Raw genomic sequence first — 13272 nt, 5'->3', positions numbered from 1 at the left:
GAGTTTCAGTTCTAAGTATGGGGAATCCCCAAAATTTATTGTTTTTTTTTTCTATTTTTGTGTGAAAATCTTAATGCGGTTCATAGAATACAAGTTACAAATACTTACCAAGTTTGAACAGTATAGCTCTTATAGTTTCGGAAAAAAGTGGCTGTGACATAATCGGACAGACAGACGGACATGACGAATCTATAAGGGTTCCGTTTTTTTGCCATTTGGCTACGGAACCTTAAAAAGTGTCAAGGATCGCTATATCTCTAGCTATTATTATAAGCAGCCGAATCTTTCCTATAATCGAGACACAAACTCCATTAATCGATAACATTAGGCAGCCTCACGTGAGTAGACAAACCAGGCCTCCAGGACGTATAGACAAATGGTCATTTTTTTCGTAGGGTTAAAGTCTTTTTTCTCATTTTGCTAGGAAGGACGGGCGCAATCTTGAAAGACAGATAATTTCTGAGAATGTACGAATTCACGACAAAACAACCCAAAAAGATTTGCAAACAGTCCAAAGAGAAATTTGCTCATCCACAGCATACTCCATATGCTGCCCAGCATGGGTAGAACCAATGATATTTCATTGGTTCGCTGTTAAGTCACGATCCTCAGTAATAAGGATTCCAGTGCGGGGAGGAAGTATAATGCCATTTCTGGCCAGTAATTTCAAGTCGTAGGATGTCGTAGTGTGTCACCTTATAAATTCAAAGGTTGTTTAAAAGATATACCCCGCACCAGTACGACACCACCTTTTATCACTGACATAAAACATTCCTCATGCGGTCACATAAGTACTAGGAAACAAATGCGTTGTGTTGATTATAATTCTAGTTAGGTCTTCATAGTAATAGGTAACCGCACCAATTATGACATATTTAAAAGGAAAATTAGGGTATACCAGGGGTGCCGGTAAAATTTCTACCGTTTTGCGCGTTAAAAGTTGAGTGTCCTATTCGTCCTTTATGTTTTCGACGTCTTAAATGAAAGATGTGCTGAAATTAGTCTCAACATACCTACGAGTAATTAACAAATTAAAAGTATGTTTGTTTTTCTCCACTCACAGACATATGGCGCCATCTATTTTAAAACACATAAAAAAATAATGAAACGACAAACTTAATCAGCTCCATGGCTTTTGTTTAAAGTAAAATGTTACCAGTATTTAAAAATTGATGATGAATACTTATTTTACAGGTTTTATGGTATACATCCCATTACTAGTGTCTCGTCCGTCATAAGGGTGTTTACTATTCCTAATGAGAAAGAAAAACTTTGTTATAGTAAATACATCTGTTATATTTACATAACGAACAACGAATAAAATATTGAGTTACAAAAACATATTTTAACAAGCCTTTTCTAAACTAAATTATGCACTTATCAACTCGCAATGCTAGTAACAATAGGAATAGGAATAAATAATAGTGATAAGTATGCATTTTGCATACCGTAACCTTTTACCTTTTCTATGTTAATTAAGTGGTTACGTAGATATATCTTTGATAATTTCAATATCACATTTTTAAAGCACAAATAGAAGAAATCCAATGAAAGCTAAAAAATATTCATAAATATGTCAAGGAATAAATAAAGGATAAATGCCTTTCTTGTTATCGAAACTGTTGGTTGGATAATGAAGGCTCATTATAAAAATATAAGCCTCAGGTATAGAACAGGTATATCTTCTTCTTCTTTAAAATAAGGGCTTTTATCTAATTTATGATGGTTTTGCCAATGTCTGAAGTATGCTCTTAGAGCATGACATTGTTTGATATTTCCTTTTTGGTGGTTGCATTGTTTGGTATCTGTGATGTGTAAATATTGTACAGATATGAGCCAAATAGCTTGAATTAAATTTTTTTTTGTAAAGTGATAGCTGGACATTACAAATTTAATAGCCACAATTGATTGCCGGGTGTTGACCAAAGAATGGTTAAGGCAGTGTCTTACCTGAGCGAATAACTCGCGAACGCGAAGCGGCGCGGCGCGGGTGAATTCAATCCTTTGATACTGTGAAGGTTGGAAACCTTCACAGTCTCGTGATAGATAACTGACAATGATTATTTGAATTCAGAACTATCGCCCTGCTGACGGAATAAAGATCTGCAGGCAATTTCATTCTGAAAATGGCAAGCATCGGAGTTAGACGATATTGCTGTGATTAGTTTTTGAATAAAAAAAGATTAATAAAATAAGAAATCTACCTGGAGCGTTTACATTCCCCACCTCAGCTAGACCGTATCTCTTTTACAATACCTATGGAAGTGTCCTACGTGGACGATCTCCGAATGCCGTTGGGCCGCCGCGCCGCGCCGCGCCGCGTCGCATTTGCGAATCATCACCCACGTAAGCCGCGCTGTAAGCGCGTTTCAAGACAAATTTTTCATTAGCTGCAAACTTCCACCTAAGTTCACTGCATAATAAGCTATCAGTAATAACATTAAATAACATTAATGAGCAAAAACACTTCAATAAACAAAAAAAAACTCGAGATGACTTCGCCACTTTGAATTCAACCAGAAATCCAGATACATAATTATAATTAAAATAGCTAATTTCAATTTGACCCAAACGTCAAATCAGACGGTTCACGCAGACAGTTTAATTTAAACAGCCACCGATATCAGATGGCGGTTAGGGCCACCGCACACGTTCGACGGCCGCACGTATCTGCCCATCTCGCCATTTGCATCCAGCCTCTCCCTGTGGCTTCAGGCCAAATTCTGATGGGAATTACTGTCACGTAGGTAATAAACGTATGGATTGGATCTCATTAACTCTAAAATGTATTTATTTAGGCTCTATTAATTAGTTAATATTTTCAACAGCCGTCACGTGAAGAAATTCATTTTCAGGGATGAGTCTTAAGGATTAAGGATGACAAGACTTCCGACACTTCAGACACTTAAGTTTTCTATAGAAAGCATCGCGTGATCGCCAATCACCCGTTATAGAAAATCAAGTAATGGAGGCCTCGTCCCGGACCCGGGCCGTTCTAGCGTGAGTCATCCTTTAATTTGGTCGCATTGCCCTCCGTAGGTACTACTGCACTTACACAATGTTACTTTAGACCAATTCAAACTTACATTCCGATATGATAATTATGTGTTTTTGTTAAGAGGAAAGGGGACGGCCGCTGCTCCATACAAACGTAATCCCGTTGAAAAAAGTCGAACGTAGGGCATAGCTATTACATCAAATTATGTAAAAATATTTTCCATAATGTCAATATCCTGAGAGAAAAATGAGGACTACATTTGTATGAAAAGGCGGTTTCACGCGGGTCCTGCACTCGTCTTAAAGTGGAAAAAATAATTGTCATTCGAACGCACCTGAAGGGGACGCTTAAAAACATCTGTCACAAGGCACATAAGAAGTATACCTCTCCTTCTTCTTCCTCGCTGGACAACTCCAGACATTTTGCCACGGCTCAGGAGGGCCTGGGGACTCCAGCTTGGCAACTAATCACGAAAATTGGCACCCGCATTCGTTAATACTGGTGCATTAACGAATGCGGGTGCCATCTGACCTTACAACCCAAAGGGTAACTAGGTCTTATTGGGATTAGTCCGGTTTCCTCACAATTTTTTCCTTCACCAAAAGGCGATTGGTACATATCAAATGATATTTCGTACATAAGTTGAACCCGCGACCTCCAGATTTCAAGTCAAACGCTCTTACCGCTAGACCACCAGCGCTTTTTTAATAAGAAGGAATGTAATATGGTGAAAATATTCCCTGTCAACGGATAACGCTCGATAGCTCGGTTGGTAGAATGGCGAGTTGGTATCCCGGATTCAGAATTCGAGTCTCACTCGGGATAGTGGATTTTCCTTTAATTTTCATAGTTAATCTTGGTGGTTCTCCACGTTGTTATTCGTTATCCCACGGCGCATGCGTCGTGCCCCCGTAATGGCGGCGCGGCCGCACGCGCGCCTCCCTAATTGATAATGGCCAACGTGCGCGCAACGAGCATCGAGCGACGCAATTATCTCATTGCAGCTTGCGATTTACCTGCAGCGCATAAACGGATTTTTGCGTTCTGCTTTTTTTGAGAAATAAATAATAAAGTAGTAAACATTTTCATTAAAAGTATCATAGTGTCATTGTGTTGTCATTTATGATTTAGAACATTATCGAAGTAGAAAAAAATACGACTGTGTTAGGAAATATTTCAAAATAAAAGGATAGTATGGTGGCTTGCTGAGTTAAAACCCTCGCGTAACTCCGCCATTTTGAAACTTTTCTAAAAATTAAAGAGGCCAAAAATTCCATATAAATAATATACCTGTTCGCCAAATTTCTTGAGAATCAGTTGAGAAGGGACATGTTAAGCCGGACATACATACGGAAGTTTGTTTGTTCAAACTGAAACAGAGACCTTAACTCTGTTTCAGTCATAAATGAAATTCAAAAAACGAGTACTGAGTATTTATCGACGAAGTAGTATGACTCTCAGTGATGAGGAAACCGATGCAAGGAGGAGGAGGGAAGTATTTATCAAAACATTGAAACCAATCGGGGTAGATGTTAATTAATGTAAGTGACTGCAACATAAGTATTTATTTGAACGAATATTTGTACGAGTAAAGCAAGTCTAAATATATAAAAAAAATTAGTTTCAAATTTAAATTATTGTAAGTATTTTCAAAACTCTTTTTTTAAATTACAGGCTTTCTAACATAACTTGGAATTCTTTGTGAGGTCATTTTAGTCCTCTTCGAAACTTCACATATGTTTTATGTCAAAATAGCAGACATCCTAGACGTGCATATGGCGAATGCCTTAATAGCTAAACCCATCAAAATACTAAGCACATGCCATGCAGACGGTGTATGTTAACAATGTGAAAACAAAGTAGACCTTATTAGTTGTATAATTTAATGTTGTTCTAGCGTAGAAAATCAATTTCGTCGTTGGAATACAAATTAGCTAGATCGTTTAAAAATGCCTACTTATAATATCATAACTGACGTTAGCAAACGTCGGAAGTACCTCGAGTAATTATAGGATGAGCTAAAGGTCAATTTTATAATGTAACCAACAATAAAAAATATGCGTGAGGTCTTTTGACTTGAAAGGACTAATTAAAGAATTAAGAGTTTAATACTCTATTGTTAATCAGCAAGGGTTCAGTTAAAGGGACACATAAATATGAAAACACATAGACACTTCACACACGTTCTTATAGTAGGCAATTTCAAATATTAATTTAAAATAAGTAATTAAAAAATGTTATGTGCACATTTATTTTCCGGTCTAAGCTACATCTCATTTCCGTAAATTCTCCACGGTACACATAAACACATGCCGGCAATGGCCGCCGCATCTCACAATAAAAACTTCCTGCATTGAAAAAAACTGGGTGCGGGTTTCGTCGAAGTTCACTCGAGTTTCCGATTGCACTGGCTATACGATCGGAAGCCAATATGAAGCACAATCTAATCGAAACTCCTTCGAGCTTGCATCGATTACTACAGACATACCTAAATTTGCCATTCGATTCTTTCATTACGAGTGTCTCTTGAGCGAGGGCATCTACCACACTGGATATTCAACCAGAACGTCGATTGACTCAGACTTGAATGTTGTTTTGCATTGCTGCCCGAATGTAAGCGGATTCTTCAGAGCTAAAGACAAACAGTCAATCTACACTGCGTCCAGGATAAGATGAACTTTGAGTGGGATTGAATTCAATAGTGTCGCATACTTTGCCGCATTGGTACCATGAATCGATTGTCCACTGCAGTTACGGCCTCGACCACCTAGCGAGCACGCAATCGTTTCGTTGCGAACCCACTAATCGCACTAGGACATTATTTTAAATTGAAAAAACTTTGTAAGTATAGGTTAATAGCATTATATTTAGTATGTTATACTATAGGTAAAGTTATTTTTAGGGTTCCGTAGCCAAATGGCAAAAAACGGAACCCTTATAGATTCGTCATGTCCGTCTTTCTGTCCGATTATGTCACAGCCACTTTTTTTTAATTGTCTTGAGGCATGTCAATATGTTAATTTCTCTGGAATACATATGTTACAGTCCAAAAGAATTAACAGCTGTTTGCGTATGGAATGTTATTATCAACAGTCCACTTGTGAAATAAAAATATAGTGTATACGAAAATATAATAAAAAAATTAAGCAATCAGTGGAACCTGTTTCAAATGTTTTCTGGAAAGCTAGGATTATTTGATAATTTTATTGAAAAGATCATTAACATCGCAATTTATTATTTATTGCTAAGCCAAAACTAATTGGCCACTTTGCTCCTTTCGGCAAGAATGGATAACTCACCTCGCGACACAAGATATAGATTTCCAAACCGGTTCCAGTGCAACCCAGCAACTCACCGTATCTTTTATCCTTACATCTCATCTCTTAAAGACTAAAATAATGATATCATAACATCATTATGCCGTGCAAAGTGGGCAAATTTATGTCTCCAAGAGGTGGTAAACTTAACGCCTTTAAGAGGCAAATCTGCATACAATGCCAGTACACGATTATAGTTGTCCCAGGCTTGCTCACTTTGTTTTTTAGTTGTTAATGTAAATCATTAAAGTCTTAGATGCACCTGTTGCGTGTAACACCAGAAACCATTATTTTGAAATTATTATAAAGCTTAAGTAGTAAAAAGCACCATTTACAATTTTATTTTAGTTTAAAGGGTAATTAAAGAATATACAAGAAGTTACACGAAAGCATAAAATAACACTTATATGAAATTGCACAAAAATAGTTATTTAGGTATGGAGGTTTATGTAATACGATAAAAATTTCAGTTCTAACAGGCTAATTCGAGTTATGGTTATGAAATTTCATTCCAATATAATACTGATATGATACTGATCTCTCAGTGTCAAAAGTTACGTTTTTGGATTCGAGTTTTAGTTATTAAATCTCATGCCAATATAACTAATACTGTTCTGTACCCCTAGTGTAAATTTATTCGATGGCGTAACGTGACGTACGCGTTTGCTTTAAGTCGCATTTTGTATGGGATTTTGAGTTTCCAAACCGTTCCACCTGGCGCGCTGTTTCTAAATCCCTGTTCTAAAGCTCTGTTAGTGTCAAAAGCGACGTTTTTGGATGAAAGAGTTTGGAACCATCTCATATTGGAATGATGTCAGATCCATGTTAGATCAGTATCACATTATTTGGCCCGGCATTGTTGAAATTGGTCTGTTAGTTAATGTTAAATATATATATATATATATATGAAATTCTCGCTACGAGCCCTTTCAATTGATATGTCATACGGTATAATTAAATGGCCTCCAATAGTAAATAACATTCTATTTTTGTTACTCGTCTGTCTTTCAGCCACCACACCGACTTACAAAATATAATGTGAAGAGTATAGGTAGGTACCTATAACGTTAATGCCTGGTAGGTATAACCAGTATTTTTTTTTACCAAACTTATGTAGCATTGGGCGGCCACATGGTTAAAAGGTGGCCGCTGGGGAAGAAAGGTTCTTGAGTAGTGCCTGGGCACCGTTGGGTGAGGGCAGAGGACAGGACGGTGTGGAGATCTTTAGTAGACGTCTTTCTGCTGAAACGATAACAAATTAAACTACTATCGAACCAGTTTCATACACAAATTAATTTAATTGATATTCATGCATATTCTCGGTTTTTCCACATAGCTCCATAATTTTGTCGACGTCTTGGTCAAATTGATAATTCAAAAAACCAGAAAACAACTCGCAGACATCTCACAATATGCTGATCATGCTAAGTCCCTGTTCACACGGCGTGAGTCACACGACAAAACCCTAACCTCATCGCTTGCCGTGTCGTCAACTCAACTTAACCAATATTACTATACATATAAGTATGAATATTATGATATTTATTTATTTATTTTAAAATTATTTATTTATTTATTTATGTTCATCTTCCGTTTCCGTAACTATATATATATCAAGTACGATGGAGTAAAAAAGTAATTAGTTATAAACTTAGATTTGCATATCAATTGACTTTTATCTACCATCAAATAACTAAGCTATCCCACAGCCGCCAGACGGGTTTCACTTCATTATCGCGTAAAGACAACGCTGGCCTCTAAAAATCAGCGTCGCTAAGTGTGTCATATTCCTTTATTGTTCCTTATTAAGCTTATATGACTTTTTGGCGCAGTTCTTATAATTTTGTGTTCTTTTTAGGATTTTCTACCTTTTCGCCGAAGTTTTATTTTCCGAATTACACTTGGCAACCTACTATTCGTCGACGGTTTACTTTGACGACCAATATTCGGCAAAATTTTATTATGCACGTTTTACTTAATATGCGAAGAATTGGTTGCGAAAATGATAATCGCCAAAATTATCTTCGGCAATAATTTAGAGAACCTATTTTTAGTTCGTTTAATATTATTTTATTGTGTTATTTAATAAAGATATTTCTTCTTTTTTCTTCTTTAGGCGATAGCTCGCCTGTGATTAGTAAGCGTCTAGAATTAGTCACGGAGCCGTACTGTCACACATGACCGGTTCCCGATACTCCGCTGACTTAAGACATTCTCGAGCCGTTGAAGATCGAGTGTCAAAACAACGAGGTATTATATCTTGCAACAGCCTGCTGAATGAGACCAATTAATGTTTAATACTGTTAGTATTTTATATTGGTTTGACTTGCAGCTCATGATTTTTTAATTTATTTGACAACGAAGGTCATTTAGTCCATTACATAGTCACCCAGCGTGTTTTAAGTAAGTATTTGCTCTATATTTACGACAGATAAATCACCAAAAGAAATATAACCTGCAGATGTCAAAAGTAATTTCCAAGACAATGTGTCAAAGTCTCTTTTCTATAAATTAACATTTTAAATATGCATCCTGCTGGGCAAGTCTATCGTAGGACCAATAAGTAATAACCTTTGGAGCAAATAAGAAAATCATTAAATTCCGGGCAGTGAACTATAACTTGGAATGATTTATGAAAAAGTCTTAAAGTAAGCGAATTTTATGTCACCGCAGTGTAACAGTCCATTTCCAACCGCAGCTGCACTACTGCTCCGACACTATTGCAGCGGCATGAATGCATTGGTGGTATTGTCAATTTCCGTAGTAAAATGAATGATGAATGCTTTTCATTTCATCGGGAATATACCCTGAAGAAACCATCACCATTAAATATCAGGTTTTTTATTAATATTGCGTAGTTACTACCTTCGACTGACTCTGACTCTTTTAGAAATGCAAGCGGGTCTTCTTTTTCATGTGCCATGTAGCATTATCGTCACTTACCTCTTCTCGAAATATACAAAAGTAAAATAAGTATTTTTATTTATACGTCTGGCAGTTTTCATACTTATTTACTACTAATGAACTAGCAACTAATGAACGCTGAGGCTGCGACTGCATGCCGCAACAGCAGCAGTCGCCGCCGCTATTGCCGCTGCAGTAATATCGCACCAGTAAAGTCGCAAAGGTAGTGCAGCTGCAGTCAGAAACAGCCTGTCACCTAGAGAATAAATGACAAAGACTAACAATGGACAACATTTTATTGTAATAAGTTTCTGACAAACGGTTAATTTCAGAGACAGACCTTTATTACCGACTACACTTCTGTTTCCTCAGTCATCAACTACTAGCTCGAGTACTCATTGAAACAATTCTGTTCCTTTTTCATTGTTTTATTTCACAGTTCCCATGGCCATTTTGTAGCTTCGTTATGAGACCAATACTATTTTTGATTCCGAATTCAAGGTAAATAAACTAAGAGGAAATATATCAAACCTAAAGTTCCTTTAAGACTAGACGCAGAGGCAGGTGAAACTAAATGAATAGTAAAAGGAGAATAAAAATAAAATTACCTACAGCAACACTTTACAAAGTAGCAACAATTAAAACAATTAGATACGCACTTCTATAACGTTCTATTGAGACAATAATTACAATTATGACCATTGCTACGTATGTATTCTACGCACGGCGTCCCAAGGCCGTGGGCAGGCATAAATGTAATTGCATTACGGAGAAATGAAAGGTTAACCCTATTAAAGTCAACCCCTGTGTTCGTAAGTTTTTGCCTGCGTTATCGACGTGGTTGTAAGTAAACCGCATTTTTTATTAGGCCAAACTGTGGTAAAAGTGGACATTTTAAGCTTTGCTAAGGAACGTCAATGGTTGCTAAATAGATTGCAGTTTTAAACAATTATTTGTAAATAATTATGCCATCAAAAACATTTTCATGTAAAATGTTGCCAAGACGAAACCATAAGGCTCGCTCTGTCAAAAAGTTATCAGGTCTCTTGTAGAACCAAGCTTCTAACTCTACAAGCCCTAACTTCAACAAACTCTACACCTTAGTCAAATGGCTTGTCCGTTTTTCTACCGTCACATGGGCGTAAGGTGAAAAATTTATTTATTACATAATACTTCTTGTAGTAACGAAATTTGCAGAAGTCTTATACAAAATGTCATCACCTAGTGTTTAAGGGTTTGGGGGGTAAAAGTTCAAGTTTTCAGTTTTTTTTTTTGTTTTTTGTCTATTAATACTAGCTTACATACCAAATTCTAGCTTTCTAGGACTTCAGAAAGTACCCTACAATTTTGATGACCATCAGTGAGCACGTGGGTGAGTGACAAATCTGGGTTTTTTTAGATATCAAGATAAGATCTACGAGTAAAGTATAAGAGTTATGCAATTGAAACTTTATACGTTTAATAAGTCTACTATCATCATCATATCCCGAGAATTTTGTTTATCTGGTATAAACCAAACCCAAGTTATTGTAACCTCAACCTGATTTGATATTGATTGGACAGCTTCTACATAACGAGATGCCCCACAAGTTGGAATACAGTATTAGCATAGGTGTGTCCCAGTTGTTCCAAATAACATTTGAATGCCATAAAATTGTGTCCCCTCAATATAACGCTCTTTTTTGTCATTTTTGCCCCTTTTTACCTATAATAAAACACTTCATTCACTATTATGACTGAGTGAATTAATGATGAACAAAACACAACAAATAAGTTTGTTTTATGAAGAGCACCACTCATCCTCGTGGATGGCATTCGGACGGGCAGGGACAGATGACATGACACACGCAATATTTATTTATAGGCAAGTAACTTTAAATTATCATAATTTCAACGCGCTTTCAATCAACTTAAGTGTACAGTGCTCTGCAATTTGTATCTTAAACATAGTTTTTAGTTAAAATATTACTTAATGTTCATGGGTAACTCAAGTTCAATCCATAGTATAGTAATATGGTGACTGAAGTGAGAAAATGCCACGGTATAATTTGTTCGTAGGCACATTATAAATGTTATACCACAAGAACCTAGAAAAAGGGGGGAGGGGCGGGTTTCTCACCTTCATATGACAGTACCAACAGTATATCTTCAGGCAATTAATTGGTTGATTAAGATAATCTCCCCTAAAAACGGGCAAATGCGAGTCGGACTGGCCCACCAAGGGTTCCGTACAAATTTAACTTATTTTTATAGTTTGAAATTTTTCCTGTAGTGTAAGTCACCTGGAAGTAGTATCTCTATAAATTTTGATTCCCTTTAGAGTTTTGAAATATACTTTTTTGTTACACTAACGGCCGTATCTTTTTTACGTTAACTTAGAAGTTTGATTTTTTACAGTCATGGGACCGTAGACCTGAGTAACTATATAGTTTAAATCTCGACTCACGCTATCTTCACGCGTTCCTGAGATAAAGGGTCTTGACAAATAGACGGACGGACGGCCGGATGGTCGGAAGGACAAAAGTCATCCTATTAGGGATCCTTTTTTCCTTTTGAGGTAAGGAAACCTAAAAAATATCTTTGACATTGTATAGCAATTATTCCTGAAATATATTTGCATGGACTAACGAATTTATAAGCCTGCAAACCCTCCTGTTGTTGATACCTACCTACACACTTGGCCCCTATCATACGTATAGGATCATAATTATTTCAACAATAAGGTGCCGTAACAGTAGTGCCAGTACAACTTACTTACTTACTTGGCTGGCGCGATGACCCGAAATGAGTCTTAGCCTCCAACACAACAATCCGCCATTTTGCTTGATCCTGAGTGAATTCACGCCAGCTTTCGCTGACGCCGAGCTCACGGATGGGTGCAGATCGAGCAGTCAGAAGAGCATACTTGGGTCGACCAACTGGACGCGGAGCGCGTTGCGTAGCGTTGAGTGGATAGAGTCGAGGCAGATCTCTCTGCCGGTACAAAAGTCCTACAAATCTAAAGCTAACTTATGTGTACCCATTTCAATGTAGGTACTAACTACTAAGTACTTAACCTAAATGACTTGGGTGCTGTTATTTGATTTCCAAGTTAAAATGATCGTGTTGCACGGCACTTTCAACTCTTTCAGACTTTCGTAAAGTAGAACAGATTTTAAAGCTATGATTGTGTGGAAAGATATTTTTTATGCAGGGACAATTCGATGTCAACGTAGATTATACCATTTAGTTTAAAAAAAATGGAAAATAATAATCATTAAAAGGTTTGGACTTTAAATAAAAACTATTGGTTTGTATTCATATTTTATTTTTAAAGTTGTATCATTTATTTTGTCTATCGATTTTAATTTGTACTAAGATATATTTTGAAATTTCAATTATCCAAATGTTTACGCACCTAATTTAGTTATTTTTTATAACTAGGCTAGTGTGAGTGAAGAGAACGCAATTATTATTTTTAATCATCATCATAAAATAACCCGGATTTTTAAGGTTTCATAGAATCCCTGATATCTTTAAAACCTGCTACATGCAGACAACATATAAGATAAGTATACAATGATAATTCAATGTTTCTCTTTATTACTTAATAGGATAAGCTTTTAACATTCACATGTGTCACTAATTAATGCAAATACACTTTTACCGCGTCTAACAAGAATTTTTAATAGCATAAAGCGTTATACGCCGTCCTATTAAGAGTCACTAGAACTTAGCCGCCGCCATACAATTGAATTTACACTCTTATTTTAAAATGCCATGCCGAAATAACTAGAAAATTAGCATGACCATGTAAGTGACACCTATGTTTATTATTAGTTTTCGTCATTGCTAGCAAAGTTAGATCAAGACAAGTCTGCAACGATTTTGATAGCACACGCAGTACGACTGCTATTTATACGTCATAATTTAATAGAAATAACACTTGCACCGCGTGTGCTTACAAAATCGTTGCATACTTGTCTTTATCTAACTGTACTTGTAATACTAAGAAAATAAAACGAGAAGAAGTTACATATACAAAACATAAACTGGCTCTATTTTCTTTGTATG

The 13272-nt window shown here is 36.4% G+C and overlaps 1 long non-coding RNA gene across 1 annotated transcript; it reads left to right on the top strand.

The window, feature by feature from the left end:
- The first annotated feature begins 7174 nt into the window (after positions 1-7174).
- Positions 7175-12515, top strand: LOC133520694 (uncharacterized). Its single transcript, XR_009799790.1, has 2 exons — positions 7175-8963; positions 11617-12515. It is a non-coding gene; the product is annotated as an uncharacterized LOC133520694 (long non-coding RNA).
- The last annotated feature ends 757 nt before the right edge of the window (positions 12516-13272 follow it).

Source organism: Cydia pomonella, chromosome 8 (genome assembly GCF_033807575.1).
Source record: "Cydia pomonella isolate Wapato2018A chromosome 8, ilCydPomo1, whole genome shotgun sequence".
Lineage (NCBI taxonomy): Eukaryota > Metazoa > Arthropoda > Insecta > Lepidoptera > Tortricidae > Cydia > Cydia pomonella.
This window is presented reverse-complemented; position numbering and strand designations above follow the sequence as displayed.